We start from the raw sequence: 17,762 nt of genomic DNA, 5'->3' as shown, positions 1-17,762 counted from the left end.
GCTAAGGTAGTCATTAACCTTTTCAGTGATTATAATAGAAAATCTAATCACATGGAGGCAGTCGACAGCATTGAGAAAATGAGTCCAGTTGTCATGTACAGTAAATTTTAATATCCAAATTCTCAGTAAATTGGGCAGTTTTGTGAAATTGAATGAGGAAGTTGTATGTTAATCTGCTAAAAGTATTAAATTTAAAATCATATGCACTGTAAAAATAATGACTGTGTCTGATATAAATGCTAAAAGAACATTTATGCTTTCTCTAATTAAAGTTCTTGCATGCTTTAATTTGATTTCTCTTTATAGGCTTTAAGTCTTTAAAAGCTTGAATGAAATTATATATTCAGTATTTTTATCAGATGCCTCTCATTCTAACATTTTCCTAAAACACAGATAAAAATGAAAATGTTTTATTTTTAAGATACAACTAGACTTTGAGTTTTATATTGTTTATTTGTACTATAATGTATTTCAGCCTTAGCAAATCACCATACATGGTGAACATTAAATTTAAAATATTGTCTCTATTAAACTATTAACATTTTTGAATTTTCATTACTATAGTTCTTAAATACCATTATATGCTTTAATATTTATTGGATGACTATTAAATTATAATCTATAGGTTCAGATGTGAACTGATATTTATCCATAATATTTAGCATTTCCTATATGTCCTAAGACTGAAAAAAATGTATCTCTTCTTTTTTATAAGTATAATATCCTCTTGTCTGCCACCTGTCTAATGGGATATCAAATATTTATTCATTTAAAATACCCTTTCAATTAAATATGGACTTCTAAGAATCTATCCATAACAATTTTTGTATTCTCATTCTGATAGCTATTTCTAAATTTATGATTTCATCAGTTTTTATTTTCACTTATTGAGTGTGCTAACCAAATTGTTAATGTTAATGCAATCACTTATTTATACCTTCAATAAAATTTTGAGTACATACTCTGTTATGATTTTCATATTTATTGATGAAAATTAACATTGTTCCAGTAATCTAGGCTTCGGGTTTTTCTCCACATAGCATGATGCTGGCTGTGGGTTTTTTGTGCATTTCTTTTATTATGGTGAGATATGTTTCTTTCTTCCCTAGATGCAAAAAAAATTCAAGATATCACAGGAAACAAATAAATCATGTCAACACAGCTATTCGAAAACGATATGAGATAATATTACAAAAATCACTAACATTACTGGAATTAATGCAAATCTTTCAATAATAATAGCATTTTATATTAATGACATCATTCACCAAATAACGAGACACAGACTAACACATTGAAATAGAAAATAGGATCAATTGTTCTTCCAATTCCTAAAAACATACCTCACCATCAATGGTAGAAACCTTCTTAGGGTAAAAGGACAGAAAAAGCTATACCAAGTGAATGGAGCTATGAAATAAGCAGGTGTCGATATTCTAATATCACCCTGTGCACAATTTAAGTGGATGAAAAACCTCAGCATAATATTTGATACCCTAAAGCTAATAAAGAAGAAAATAGGGAATACACTAAAACTTATAGGCACAGGAAATATTTTCTGAACAGGACCCCAAAAATGCAGGCATTAACAACAACAACAACAAAAAACAAATGGTACCTCATGAAACTAAAAAGCTTCTGTATAGCAAAGGACACAATTATTTGAGTGAAGAGGCAGCCAACATAGTTGGAAAATAATATATACCAGCTATACATCTGGCAGAGGAGTAGTATCTAGAATATACAAAGAAGAACAAAAAAACCTAAATGTCAAAATTAATCCAATTAAAAATTGGAACAATAACCAAGCAGACATTCTCAAATGATGAAACCCAAATGACTGAGAAATGGTTTTAAAATGTTATACAGGTGTGGTGGCACACACCTTTAATCCCAGAACTCACTCACTGTGAGTTCAAGGCCAGCCTGGTCTGTGTAGCAAGTCCCATGCCAGCTTGGACTACAGGGAAACACTGTCTCAAAAAGACCTAAAAAACTGTTATACATATTTAGGTGAAAGTAATTGAAATTAAAATTACTTTGACATTTCATCTTACTGAAGTAATAATGACTAAAACATGTAAAACAATGAGAAATACTAACAAAGAATACTTGTTCACTGCTAGTAGGTGTGTAAAATAGTGAAATGATTATGTTAATGAAAATGGACCCTCCTCAAGATAAAAAAAATAGTTTTTCTAAATGATCAAGCCATACCACTCTTGGGTACATATTCCAAGTACCCTGTATACTGCATCCTGAGATACATGCACGTCAATGTTCCCTGCTTCTCTATTCACAAATGCCAAGAAATGAACACAGCCTGGATGTCCATCAAATGATGAATCGATAATGAAAATATGGTACATTTACACTGTGGAATATTGTTCAACTGTTAAGAAAATAATTTGCAAGTAAATGAATGGAACTGGAAACAGTAATCCTGAGTGAGGTAACCTAGACCCAGAAAGACAAATTCTGCATATTTTCTCTCATAATTTGCTGCTAGCTGTATTTTTAAATATGCATATTTCAAATGAAAAATCCATAGAGGTTAGGATACTAGATAGGGGACATGGGGGGGGCTTCAGTAGAGAAAAGATAGAATACAATGATATGAATGTGGACAGGGCATAATAGAATGAGAAGAATTAAATGGGATGGGGAATGGCAAGGGAGGCTATTGTATAGACTACACTAAGTGATAACTAACACTAAAGGCCTTTTGATAAAGTCTTATGGAAACATACTTTTATAGAAAATCTGGAAATATGTACATACACAGATATCAAAAAAGTTTAAATAGAATTACACTATGATAGGTGACAATGTACTTACTGGACAATATGGGCTAGAAAATAAAAAGGACAATGTCAGGAATGGGCTTCCCTTTTTGGAGTTGTTGACCAGGGAGGTTCATAGACCCTCAAGTAGTAATGACTATAGCCATTTTTCTTCATTGACCTCCAGAACTTAACAGTAAGACTTTTTTTATGAAGCTATTAATACTTGGGTCATACAACAATTATGGAGAAACCAATCTGGTACTGATATTGAAGGCTCATCTCTATTGCTTACCTTTCATAGCACTGGAAAGTTCTATGCATGCTGCCAAAGGTGAAAGGTTATCATCAGTTTTATCCTGGGAGCTATAATAATAACCAGCCTGGCAAGATATGGTGACTTATGAAATAATGGCACAGATGTTATGAGAGGAACCAACCAACTTCTGACTGATTTTAAAGCCTGCTGCACAAGATGGAATCCCTAAGTGACACTGTTATTCAGGCCAAAAACTTCTGTGTAGATAGGTCACAGGCCATAAATGAAGACATACTGTTAACATTCTGCTAAGTAGACATAGTATTTAACTGACTCCTAATGACTTAAATTAATGCATCTCTCAACTTTCACCCGAGTGTTTTCTAATGTTTTAATTAATCAGAGAACCACAATCAATGTGTAGAAAACAATCGACTGTGAGCTCCCAATCTAAAAGGGAAACCTACAGCATACCCTCTTCTCCCAAGGCACAAGGGTTATTTTAGAAATTAGTATTCTAGGAGTCAGAGGTAGTTGATAAATGCAAGAAAATTGTGTTTTCTAGACACCACAGAGGTGTAGCACATACAAATTCGTAGTGCTTTTGACAGCATGCAGAACACCTGCATAAACCCAAGCCAGACAAAAATTAGTCATGAATGGAGAAGGTGGGCAAAATCCTCATCCTTAGTTAAGGATTTCCTGGCAATTGACCAGTGCTAGAAGATGGAAACTCTTCAAGGGTGTGATGCTGGGTATATTGACTATGCTCTAGCCAATGGCCACATGTGCAGGAGCACTTGGGGAACACAAATGATACTCCAGAGGCCTTCAAAAGTCTAATAGAAGACATGAAATGAGAGGGCTAGGAAGATGGTGACAGATCTGAGAGCATACTGGAGATGGTAGGTGAATATGATCAAAATGCATTTTATGAAATTCTCAAAGAATCAACAAAAATATTACAAAATATTTGTATATAATATTATTATCTAATGCCTAAGCCTATTGGTAATAATTTCTGAAAATCAAATATTAAAGACAGAGGTCAAATAACTTCATATATAAAGACACACATCTTTCAATGGCAGTAAAGAATGAAAATAAGTCATGCTGTAGTGCTGTAAATTGTATCATCTATTTATTTTGTGACAAGGACATCTGAGTAGACAGAGAAGCTTTATTTTATAAAATTTTGTGCAACCTCTCAAATTCAGTCATGGTTTTCCTAATTCTACCATTTTACTTGTTGTTGACTAATGAAAGTATACATGTAACTATGGAGTTGCTCTTAAATCAGAACATAGTTATCTTTAAAACATAAAAATCTAAATATTAAAATTCTGTCAATTGAGTCATAACTCTAAAAGCTCATTAATGCTTCTGACATAAGTTTCTTTCATTATATCTTTGCAAAAACAAAATGTGCTGTTTGTAGCCATTCTGTTCTAGAAATCGGAATAAACTATCACCAATTCTACTACTGTTGTTACACGAACATGCAAATACAGAGTCTTAAAATCAATATCAGTTGCTACCAGTAATGTTGTTTAAATATTTTACTAAACACAAGATATCAAAAGGTACTCTTCACGCTCAAAGTTCCAAGGTAAGTAGGTAGACTACATATGAAGATAAAGCAGCAAAGTGTGTTACACTGAAGTACCACACTGTCTGAATAATGTCTTTCTTGCTTTAGTAAGTTTGGACTGTGCATTAACACAGCTTGCTGCCGTAACTATACACACCTTGAGATGAAAGTCTTTCTGTTCTCATACTAAAGTGTATCTAAATGAACTTTAAGAAAAAAAATCCCTGATGGAAAAATACTCCTATAACCTATAGAGAAATGAAGAACAGCAAGAACAAGAGAAAGTATGATAATGCTATTCTTGTATCTGACTTTTGGTTTCACATTCAAAGTAATTATTTGAAAAGTCATACATATGTGATAATATCAGAACATGGTACTTTCAGAAGATGACGACTATGCCATGATAGCAGGAATTTTTATAAGTGTGTTTAGAGCTACTACAGAAGACAGGTCACACGTTATCCTCTTCTTCGCAATAAGTGTGCATTAAGTAGATGTGAGTATTATGATTTTTGATGCTGAAGCCTCAAGAACTATATACTATTTTATGTCACCAAATTTACACATTTTGTTTATAGTGTCCTGGATAGATGAAGACTTTGTCAAACATAGTGCTGTATTTAAAATGAGAATCACCAGCATTTTTGAGAAACAATGAACTAAATGAGAAATATAAAATGAGCTCATAGAAAAATATTATTTTGAAGGAAATGCATTAAAGTACAAAGACAGTAATAACTTTTTACATAAAATATTATTACCAACATAGTATCAATAATATGTATTGAAATTACACAGTATGGTAATCACTGTTTTAAGTTTCCTACATGTATTATCTAATAATCATTTTTAATTTTTAATTTTTTTCAGTTTCATGAGTACTCTACATTATTTCCATCCTTCCCTCTCCCCCTGAAACTGATGTCATGTCTTCCTACTCCTTATTAATTTAATGTTATCTTCTATGATGATTATTTTTATATACACTTGTACATGTGTATGTGAATACAACCTACTGTGACTCTTTAGTGATGCTAAAGTGTTGGAAATTTGTTGGATTGTCCCTTGCTAAGTAGTAGTTTCTCATCTAACTGTTGGACCTTATAAAATTTCTCCTAAGTTGTCATGTCGACTAATGTCAATATGCAATTCTTGTTTAGGCGACCTCATTGTTGCTAATTCATGGGTGAAGCATTATTGTATAAATAGGCACAACCTTCACTATCCATCAAAGAGGCTTCTTTTTGCAGCAAAGATCTACAGCTTGTAACAATGCAGAGAATAAGTGACAATGTTTTGCCTAAATCCAGTAGGTACATCTCAATGTGACCTCTTTACATAAGTCTAATAATAGCAATTTAAAGGTAACCATATGAGTACAGTGTTAATATGATTTAGCAGGGCTCACATTTTGTTTTGTGTTGTTTTTGAGGTCTCCCTGTTTGTTTTGTTTTTGAGGAGTTCACTATGTAGACCAGGCTGGTATCAGTTTCACAGAGTATCACTTGCCTCTGACTCCTGAATTATGAGATTAAAGGCATACACCACCAAACCTGGCTTTGGTCTCACATTTTTAAAAAGTATTTTATGTCTTTTCTTTTCTTTTATGTGTATGAGTGTTTTGCCCACAAGTATGTAAGAAGACCCATGTCCAACAGTGTTCGTTGAGGTCAGAAAAGGATGTCAGATCCCCTGTAACTGGAGATATGAATGGTTGTTAGCCACCATAAAAGATGCTGAGAACCAAACCCGTGTTCTCTGTGAGAACAGTGTTCTTAACCAATGAGCCATCTTGCCAGGCCCAAGTCTTACAGTTTTACTGCAGTTTCATTTCCTGTTTTATACATGAAGAAATGGAAAAACTGAAGAAAAGTTCTCAAAGCTGGGCAGAAACATTGAGGACTCAGGGTATTACTTCTCAATGAATATGGAATACACCATCCCATAGTAGATATAACTCCAAGTGTACAGCCTGAATTACAGTTACAGTGGAGCAACACTGAATGGTGGACTCAGTGCATCCAGAGACGTGTGTGTGTGTGCGTGAGTGCGTGCGTGCGTGCGTGTGTGTGTGTGTGTGTAACAATAGTAATCTAGGAAGGGGACAGGAAATTTAGATGGCGTATGGGGAATGTGGGAAGAGTTGAAGGGGGAATAGGAGAGATGGAAATGGTGAGAAGACTATACTCATATATGATATGCATAAAAGTGTTAAAAATATCAACACTACTATCTTTAGCTAAATCTATATTGGTTGTACTTGACGGGAAATATAAAATCTGAATTTACAGTTTAGTCTTTTAAAAATTGACCAAGATTTCAGAGAAAAGTCAAGTTTCAAAGATGTACTCAATTGTTGATTAGGTTTCTTCATCAGGAAATAGCTCATTATATCCTTTGGATAAGATATAATTCTGGTAGAGAAAATGTTATTCAATAAACCTGTCTTAGTTATATATGCTAATTATGTAAATTATCTGTTACAAACTTGCTGAACTGGGACATCATTTAAGATCATGATTACACTTGAGAAGTGATTTTATTTTAACTAAGAGATAAAAGATATGGCTTGTATTAGTTCATAATAGGAGTGAAAAATATTGTGTATAATTTGAAGCCAGTATTGCAAACTCAATCTTCCCTCTAGGTACCAGAATCAGGTGAAAAGAGGACATGATCATGATTCCTCAATATGATTCCCAATCTGAGTAAAGACAATTCTGCACATCCTACAATAGCATAGCTTTTACATGCTTTGCTTTAGGAGAAAAAAATTATTATTTTCTTGAATAAGTGTTAAGGTTAATTTATCCAAAAATAGTGTTATAAAAACTAAATTACTTTGGTCTCAGGAATTGTTGCAATTCTACAAAAATGGAAGAGCTTTACAAAGTAACCCCGTATAGTAGAACTTGATCCACCAGAGAGCACATTTGCAAGGTTCTCCCCCACGAAAAAAAACTATACTTTCATTAAAATGTTTTCATAGGGGGCTGGAGAGATTTCTCAGTGGTTAAGAACACTGACTATTCTTGCAGAAGTCCCGGGTTCGAATCCCAGCACCCATATGGCAGCTAACAATTATGTAACTCCAGTTCCAGGAGCTCCAACAGCCTCTTCTGTCCTTGGCAGGCACGGCAGGAGAGGGGTGCACTTACCTACATGCAGGCAATACACACATACACATAAAATAAAAATAACAAAAATAGTAAAATTTTTTAAAAAGTTTTCATAGATGATACATTTTTTGAAACTATATCTAAATATTAATTTATATTCCTTTCACAACAGAGATCATCATAGTTGAATATAAAAGATCTGAGAGAACATATCCCCACTTGATCTTTTCAGATGTTCTTACTGATAGGTAAAAAGTTGGTGGAGAATGAGCAAATAGATGATGAGACACCAAGGCACAGATAAAACTCCATCAAAATAGGGTTTATTAACAAAGGAACACATGGGACATATTCCCTTCAGGGCAGGGAAAATGTCTGCCCTGGTCTTGAGCTGGGATCTTTTAAAAGGGAGGCTTCTGCCTCCTGCAGAAGGTGGGAAGATGTATTTTTTTTACAGTTGGAGGGGAGTGGGAGAGCAGAACTGTTAAAACCTGTCCTCTTTAGAGATCAAAGGGGAAGTCTGCTGTGTTGGACAAACAGTGGAGGAAAGTCTGCTTCTCTTGACTTCAAAGACCAAGGTGCTTATCAGCTAGGTTCCCTTTTCTCAGGAGCATGAGCAGTCCTCTGGATCCTGTTGGTGAGGGGGCGGCGCTATCCAAACCTTAACACTTACAATGCCTCTAGGATTGTATATCATATGCACAAATCTGGTAACAGCCTGTTTATTCCATTAATTTAATTATTTTTATCTTTTGTATTTCATCAGAACTTCAGAATTTATCCTAATAATGTGGAATTTTTAACCATGATATAATATTAAAGGCCCTGTAATTATTTATATTTATTAGACCCTGGGAAGTTTTCTTCTGCTAGAACTTTTCCTGTATTTAACCCTCAGATATGCAACTAATCAAAGATTAGTGTTTCATTTAATTTCTTCCGAAGGTGACATTCCCTCATATTTTCTCATGTTTTCCTTTTATGGACAGTGGTATAATACACTAAGACTTTGGTAGTCATTATTTCATTGAAACTTTTGTTCATATTACATTTCTCTTTTGAACAGTTTTTAAAACTAATTAACTTTGTCTTTTAATCATTTTATTATAAACTCTTACTTTGTCCTTCATTGAATTTCATTTCAAACAGTCATGTCTTTTAGTTTTGTTTTGAAATATATTAAGTTTAACCAAGTTTATGTGATGATTGTTGCAACTATCCATTGTAGCTTTGTAAGATCACGAGGGTGTGCATGACTTTGAAACATTTTGGTTACCTAAATGATTCAATTATTTTGTCCATAAGCCTCTAGGTTCTTTAAATATATATATATATGTGTGTGTGTGTGTGTGTGTGTGTGTATGTATACGTAAGTGCTGGTACCCAGTGGTCAGAGGCATTGGATCCTCTGGAGCTGGAGTTACAGGTGGTTATGAGCAACCCAATGGATGCTGAGATCCCAACTTGTGTCTTTAGCAAGAGCATTACATGCTCTTAACCTCTGAGCCATCTCTCTAGCCCTTGATTCATGCTATTTTTATGAGAACATGTGGCAAATGGGATCTGGAAGGTTGCAAAATTGTTCCTGCAGAGGCATCACCTTAACTCAACTGCAGCTCCAGTAAATGCCACTTGTGCAGCAGCTTGAGCCAGATACACCAGAGCAATGAGATCCTGGCACCATGTGCTGTGGTGTCAACTGGCGGCTGACCACAGCTGTGCACCCCCCAACAAAGGAATGCAGTGAGGACATACAAGCAGACACTGTCCTGGGGGAGGAGGAAAGGGAGGGTGTGCCAACCAGAGGAAAAACCCAGACAGGAGAAGAGAGGAAGAGAAACGAGACAAGTACAATGCAAGGTTATAGATTTTCAAATACACCCATCAAAAAGCTATTAGGGGGTGGAGAGATGGCTCAGAGGTTAAGAACATTGACTGTTCTTGCAGAAGACCTGGGTTCAAATCCCAGCACCCACATGGCAGCTAACAACTGTCCGTAACTCCAGTTCCAGGGGATCTGACAGCTACACCAACTATTGAGTTTAGAGTAGTGGAGTCATCATATTTTTTCTGGATCTTTCAGAAACTCTTTGCAGCTATGTTCTACTCCTTTAGATTTTAGGAGATATCCTATTGCTGTGATTTTTTTTTACTTACCATCAAATGAAGACAAACTCCATTCAGGAAAAAAAAATTGAAGCTGAGTGAGTGACACACACCTGTAATCCGGGATATGTCAGCCTGAGTCAAAGGTTTTGTTGCAAGTTAAAGCTAGCTGGGACTTCAAAGTGTGGGTTTGCACTCAAGTTCAGCCCTAAATACACAATGAAACTGTGTCTCAAAAAACAAAAGAAAACCCAACCCAGACAAACAATTAGAAAAATTCAAAACTGTGTTCCCTTTGACCTAATTTCTTCCACTCAAAAAACGCTTCAGTATTATTTTTGTTCCTTACAGGACAGTTAACGATATGTATTTTCACCTAATTTCCAGATTTTAATTGCCATTTTTAATAATTTGGAATATGACTATCTTCCCAAAGTCTATATTATACAGTTTTAATTCCCTGTTCATGGTTATTTTGAGATATGGAGTCCAGTTATAAGAAAGTATATCAAGGCAACAATCTTGAGGAGTATTGAGACTTTAACATTATCCTCTTCCTCTTTCTTGCATTTCCTCTCATGATTTGAAGGCATGCTTTAATATAGGCTTCCCAAATCAACAGGCCAAATTGCCATGAATTTTAATGTCCAAAACTGCATCCCAAATAAGCCTCTCCTCTTTTAAAATTGATTATCTCAGATGTATTACAATGGTGGAAAGCTAAAAAATAAATTTAGTATTGAGAAATGATCTTGCTGTTGTGACCATATCTAAGAGAACATTGAGAAATTTTTGGAAGTGCTTCACTGAGTCTTGGGCGGCATAGATGGAGGCATGGCCTAGGAGAAGCCTCGAATGCTGTAAATGGAGTTCAATGTATGATTACTGTAAGGCACAGAACAGCATATTACTAAAAATGTGGAATGTAAAGTTTCTGCTCCTGAAGTTTCAGACAGAAATGGGATTAATTTGGGAATTGTATTAAAGGACATTTTAGGAAACGTTACAAAGAATATTTTATATCCATGCCCTAAGACTTTCTGGGAGACATAGTTTAAATCTGATGAACTGGAGCAATTTTACTTAAAGAATTAACACACAGATTTCAAGAGTTATATTCTTAGAGGCTTTTATAATAAAGTCTAGGAGGTTGACCTGTTAATGGCATTATCAGATGCTGTAAGAATCCCCAGACAGAGCAATTTAAGATTCTGTGAAAATAAAGATGAAATTATAGTAGGAACTTAACTTAGCAAGAGATGCCAGAAACGTGGAGTATCTGTCAGGAAGTGTTACATGTGAAATTCATAACCATCCTAAGTTCTAGGCTTCTGTACACTATAGCATACAAGCCTACTCAAGTCCTTGGAAGAGAAAATCCTACCATAATGTACTCACAATTCTGAATGTAGCAGTCTATGACATATTGATATCTCTGTTGAGTTTCAGTCTTAGTAAAATCCATTCTCGTCCTTCTTTTTTCTGTTCTTCCCTTTAAAAGGTGCTATTATATCTTGGAAATGTGATAACTTGCTTTTGATTTTTACATGGCTAACAGATGAAATGGTCCATGTGTCTGAGAAGAGACTTTTGAAACGGAATACTGACTAATGATAGAATGCTAAGACTTTTGGAACACTTACATTATGAGATCAACATGAGCCTTTGAGAGGAAGGAGCAAATATTATAGTTTGGATGTGTATTCTAAGCATCATTTGTTAAAGGTTTAATTCTAAGTACTCTTGGGAATGAGACATTGCATAGCATTTAAGAAAAAGATCCTTCTGGAAGCAAGTCAGGTCATTCAAGCCATGCATTTCTTCCCTCTTCTTCTTTCCCTGTGTTCATAAAATAAAGTCTTCCTCTATTGCTCATTTCCAACATGATGTGGGCCTCAATGGAAATCTGAAACCAGTGGCCCAATAACCATTGTTCACATTAATCCACATACTGTCCTTTGCTTTATTTTGTTTTTGTTTTGTTTACAATCTCTCATGCTGAGTATTCTCATAATTGTTTTCAATACTCCTAATATATTATTGGAAACTCAAAGAGAGTATATAAGTAGATAGCTATGTCATATATTATAAATCATAAAATTCATATCAATTATTCAAAATCACATGTATTAAAAATGGGTAGATCAGGGGTCTGTACAAGGATGGATGGAGAAGCAAATGTTGTTTACACATAAAATACAATATTCCCAGGCCAAAAATGAGAAAAAAAAAGTGATTTGTGACAAGACATATTTCAAAAAACATTATGCTAAAAGAAATAAGTCTAACAGTGAAAGACAAACACTATGTGAGCTCCCTTATGTCCAGTCTTACTTACAAGAACAGAGTGGGACAGGAGTCAGCATGATGTGGAAGGCAGGATTCAGTTTTTTGTCACAGATAGTGGCTTTCAATGGTAAATTTAATTATAGTTAATAAGATTCTATTATTTACTTGAAAATATGTAGCGTCTACTTGTAATTTCATATATACTAACTGTCCTTATTCCCCCATCTCTACCCACAATGATGACTAATCATGGTAATAGATATAGCAATTAATCATTTGATAGTGATAACAATTTCATAATATATAGCAAGTTATCACCATTGTATAAATTATATATACATATCTATAAATCTTGAAGTTCATTTGAAAGAATCAGCGTAATTTCAGACACAGTTGGAAAAAAATTTGATGGAAGTAGAGAAGGAAAAACAAGAACTTCAGGATGACAAGAGTAAAACCATACAGAGTATGGAGCAACAGTTATCTGAATTGAAGAAGATACTTTCTAGTGTTCAGAATGAAGTATAGGAAGCTCTTCAGAGAGCAAGCATAGGTTTAAGTAATGAACAGCAAGCCAAACGTGACTGTCAGGAACAAGCTAAAGTAGCTGTTGAGGCTCAGAATAAGTATGAGGGAGAATTGATGCTCCATTCTGTTGATGTTGAAGCCCTGCAGGCTGCCAAGGAACAAGTTTCAAAAATGGCATCAGTCTGTTACCATTTGGAAGAATCTATCAAGAAAGCAGAATCACAGTTGTTGGAGTGCAGAGCATCTTGGGCAGAAAGAGAGAGAATGCTAAAGGATGAAGTTCCTAAGAATGTATCTCGCTGTGAAGATCTAGAGAAATAAAACAGACTACTTCATGATCAAATTGAAAAATTAAGTGATAAGGTAGCTTCCTCTATGAAGGAAGGTGTGCAAGGCCCATTGAATGTGTCTCTCAGTGAAGCAGGAAAATCTCAAGAACATTAATTCTCAGTTTTATACGACGAGAAAAAGAAATTGCCAAAACTAGGTTTGAGGTGGCTAAGGTTGAAAGTCTATGTTGTTGACAAAGGATGGCACTTCTAGAATGAGAGATGCAAGAGCTGCAGGATAGCCTGAATGCTGAAAGGGAGAAGGTCCAGGTAACTGCAAAAACAATGGCACAGCATGAAGAACTGATGAAGAAAACTGAAACAATGAATGTAGTTATGGAGACCAATAAGATGCTAAGAGAAGAAAAGGAGAGGATTGAGCAGGAGCTGCAATAAATGCAAGCGAATGTGAGGAAACTGGAGTTAGATATTTTACCCTTGCAAGAAGCAAATGCTGAGCTGAGTGAGAAAAGCAGTTTGTTGCAGGCAGAGAAGAGGTTACTAGAAGACGATGTCAAGTGATGGAAAGCATGCAACCAGCATCTGGTAAATCAACAGAAAGATCCAGATACAGAAGAATATCGGAAACTTCTTTCTGAAAAGGAAATTCACATTAAGCGAATTTAACAGCTAAATGAAGGGATTGGGAGACTTAAAGCTGAAATTGCAAGATCAAATGCATCTTTGACCAACAACCAGAATTTAATCCAGAGTCTAAAGGAAGATTTAAATAAACAGGATAACATTCAGAAGGATTTAGATGCCAAAATAATTGATATACAAGAAAAAAACAAAACCATTACTCAAGTCAAGAAAATTGAATGCAGTTACAAGACTCAATATGAAGAGCTTAAAGCACAACCAGATAAGGCCATGGAGACTTCTGCTCAATCTTCTGGAGACCATCAGGAGCAGCAGGTCTCTATCCAGGAAATACAAGAGCTCAAAGATACCCTCAGCTAAGCTGAAACTAAGTCCAAGTCACTTGAGAGTCAAATAGAGAATCTGCAAAAGACATTATCTGAAAAAGAAACAGAAGCAAGAAATCTCCAGGAACAGACTATGTAGCTTCAATCTTAACTTTCACTTCTTCGTCAAGATCTGCAAGACAGAACCACACAAGAGGAGCAGCTCCAACAACAGATAACTGAAAAGGAAATAAAAACCAGGAAGGCGATTGTAGCAGCAAAATCAGAAATTGCACGTCTAACTGGTGTAAACGATCAATTAACTAAAGAAAATGAAGAACTAAAACAGAGGAACGGAGCCTTGGATCAGTAGAAAGATGAGCTGGATGTTCCTATGACCTCTCTGAAGTCCCAGTATGAAGGTCAGATAAGCCTCTTGGAAAGAGAACTCAGGGAACATCAAGAGAGACACCTTGAACAGAGAGATGAGCCTCAGAAACCCACTAACAAGGCTCCTGAACAGCAGCCTAAAACTAACTCCAGCTTCTTGTGAAAGAGGAATTGCCAGCACATCAGACCCACCAACAGCCAATATTAAGCCAACTCCTGTTGTTTCTACTCTAAGTAAAGTGACAGCAGCAGCTATGGCTGGAAATAAGTGAACACCCAAAACAATTAGCTGCCCAAAGGACCACTTCAGATAGGCAAAATACTTCATCCCAGGATGGTCAAGGCAAAGGAGATGACATAATTGTAATTGACAGTGATGATGAAGAGGATGATGATGAAGAAAATGATGGAGAACATGAGGATTATGAGGAATATGAAGAAAATGATGAGGATGAAGAAGATGATACAGGGATGGGAGATGAGGTTGAAGATAGTAATGAAGGAACTGGTGGTTCAGATGGTAATGATGGATATGAAGCTGATAATGCTGAGGGTGGTGATGGGATTGATCTGGGTACAGAAACAGAAGAAAGTAAGGGTGGAGGTGAAAGTAATCAGAGAGCTGCTGATTCTCAAAACAGTGGAAAAGGAAATGCAAGTGCAGCAGAGTCGTCTTTCTCTCAGGAGTTTTCTAGAGTACACCAGCGCACATCAGCATCTGAGAGATAGACCCCCGAGCACCGCAATCGCCAACGCGCCCACCCCATCTGCTTCCCCCACACCTGACCATTCATGCTCCACCTCAGGATCCGGGACCACCAGTTCAGAAAACTCAGATGACCCGGAGACAGTCTGTAGGGCGTGGCCTGCAGTTGACTCCGGGTATTGGTAGCATGCAGCAGCATTTTTTTCATGATGAAGACAGAACAGTCCCAAGTACCCCAACTCCTGTAGTGCCACATCACACTGATGGATTTGCTGAAGCTATCCATTCCCCACAGGTTGCTGGTGTTCCTAGATTCCGATCCGGGCCACCTTAGGACATGTCACAAACAAGCTCCATTCACTGTGATCTTGGCCAGCTTGCTTCTCAAGGAGGATTAGGGATGTAAGAAACTCCTGTCTTCCTAGCTCATGAAGAAGAGTCTGGTGGCAGCAGTGTTCCTACTATGACTCTAAAAATAGAAGCTCCAGTGACCGTGTTTACTGAGAGTACCAACTCTGATGCTTCAGAGCAAGCCTCTCAGTCTCTTCCAATGGTGACAACATCCACTGCCACTTTATCCACAGCAAATGAAACAACAACAGGTGATGATGGAGATGAAGTGTTTGTGGAGGCAGAATCTGAAGGCATTAGTTCTGGGAAGCAGGCCTAGAAATTGATAGCCAGCAGGAAGAAGAGCATGTTTAAGCATCTGATGAATCAGATCTCCCTTCTACCAGCCAGGACCCTCTTTCCAGCTTTTCTGTGAATACTAGCAGTGGTTAGCCAAAGCCCTTCAGGCAAGTAAGACTTCAGAAAATGTTGCGACAAGGTGATCATGGTGGTCATTTTAACAGACAGAGAGATGTAAGCCATGCAATGGGAGGAAGAGGAGGAATAGAGGAAATATTAATTAAGTGGTCTATAAAATATGACACCTGTGAATAAGATTGGAAAATCTGTTTTAACGTAATGATTGTCAAGTTGAGAAACATTTTTGTATGTACGTGGTATGATCATTTCAACATTATTTATTAATAAAATGTGTTTCGATGTCGGAAAAAAAGAGGAAATCCCTCAGTGTTTTTATTCACTTGATAATATTTTTACCTTCCTTTTAGAATGGTATAATATCACATACAAAAAACGCTACTTAGATCAATATAGGTATATGGCTCCTATGAAATATATGCAAAGAAAATATTTAACTTAAACAAAATTCAAGCAATAAGCCTTTTTAGTGCTATGAATAGCTTTTTTGTTAATGTAGAACTAGAAGTACATACTTGGAGTTAATTTTTTCATTAAGACATATGGTATAAATATTCGGTTATATTATAAATATTAACTTTATGATCAGTAATCATATATAAGTACCTATTTTACAATAACAACATAAAAGTGTTGTTAGGTATATGAAAACACACCTCCATAAAACATAAGAGTTCAAATGCCTCTTACATCATTAAACACTCTTTGCTTACTCTAGTTGCTTTTCCATATCATGTTTAGATGAGAATGCTACTGTATTTTCTTTCATTTGCCTCATCCTTACCACATTATTTGATAAATGCAAACTGGCCTCATTATCAGAAACAAGCATGTTCCTTCAGTATCTTCCTCATGCTTTTTGTGTTAGTTACCCAAATGTTGCTTTGCTTTGTCCAGATCAGGTCCATGTGCCAGGAGCCTCTCCAACTCCAACTGCCAGGCACTGACCTATACTCCCTCTGGTCTGGATGCCACATTGTGTGTGTCTGACATCTCCAAATATTACCTAGTCTTTCATATTTTCCAGAATATAGAGAAATGACTCAGCTTGACATTTCAGATCTGTTTGGTGAAGTAGGAAATAATGTAATAGTGAAACATTTCAACTATTGAATGTAGCATTTTAAAAATTATTGGATAACTTTTTCACATTATAATAAGATAGGATATTTTATAAACTAAACTAAGTGAATGAGTGGCAAATGTTCATTTATAATCAATGACTTCTGAGTAAATAGTAGAGACATTTTGAATGGGGAATATATTTAAACGCATTAAATTGAAAGTCATCATTCAAAAATACTAACCAGAAGTGGTGATACATGACAGTATTACTACCATTTGGAAGGTGGGGGCTGAAGTATCAACCTAAGTCTGGTCTACATACAAACAAAACAAACAGCAAAATAAGTTAATTCAAAATACACAGGGAGTATTATCAAAGAAAATAGAGTGTAGAAAATGAAACACAGGCCTTGCAGTAGCTGGGAAGTATCTCTTACAATTTCTTGAACTGTGGGCAGTTATTTTATCCTTTGTGAGATTATGGTTATTCATCTGAAAAATTAAGTAAAACCTGCACCACAGGATTATTGCAGGAATGAAGCAAATCTCTATACCCTGACATATTATGCTATGCTTAGTCTCTCAAATCTTTTTTGATTGATTTATGAGAGCTCACAACTACGTATATGTCTGCCCTTCATTGAGTGATTGAGTGATTCCATGCTTGAAGAGAGAACTCTCTTTAAAACAAACAAACAAACAAAAAGCTGAGCTTCAATATGTTTTTGGTACGGAGGTTTGTTATTTCAATGAAAGTTAGGGAAAAATATAATGACATACCACCAATACCATAAAACATCTATGCATTACCACAATTCCAATTTAGGAGTAATGATATCTATAGCTCAATTTAAAATTTCCATTTTCTCATTTCTATTAGGTCAAAGGGGAAAACTATTAAACTTAGTAAGAGATCAT

At 35.7% G+C, this 17,762-nt stretch overlaps 1 pseudogene; it reads left to right on the top strand.

The window, feature by feature from the left end:
* The first annotated feature begins 9,437 nt into the window (after positions 1 to 9,437).
* LOC103734883 lies at positions 9,438 to 15,956 on the top strand (annotated as a pseudogene).
* Positions 15,957 to 17,762: the final 1,806 nt, after the last annotated feature.

Source organism: Nannospalax galili, unplaced genomic scaffold, assembly GCF_000622305.1.
Source record: "Nannospalax galili isolate Female #2095 unplaced genomic scaffold, S.galili_v1.0 scaffold75, whole genome shotgun sequence".
NCBI classification, from domain to species: domain Eukaryota; kingdom Metazoa; phylum Chordata; class Mammalia; order Rodentia; family Spalacidae; genus Nannospalax; species Nannospalax galili.
Note: the sequence above shows the minus strand (reverse complement) of the source record. Positions and strands in the feature narration are given on the sequence as shown.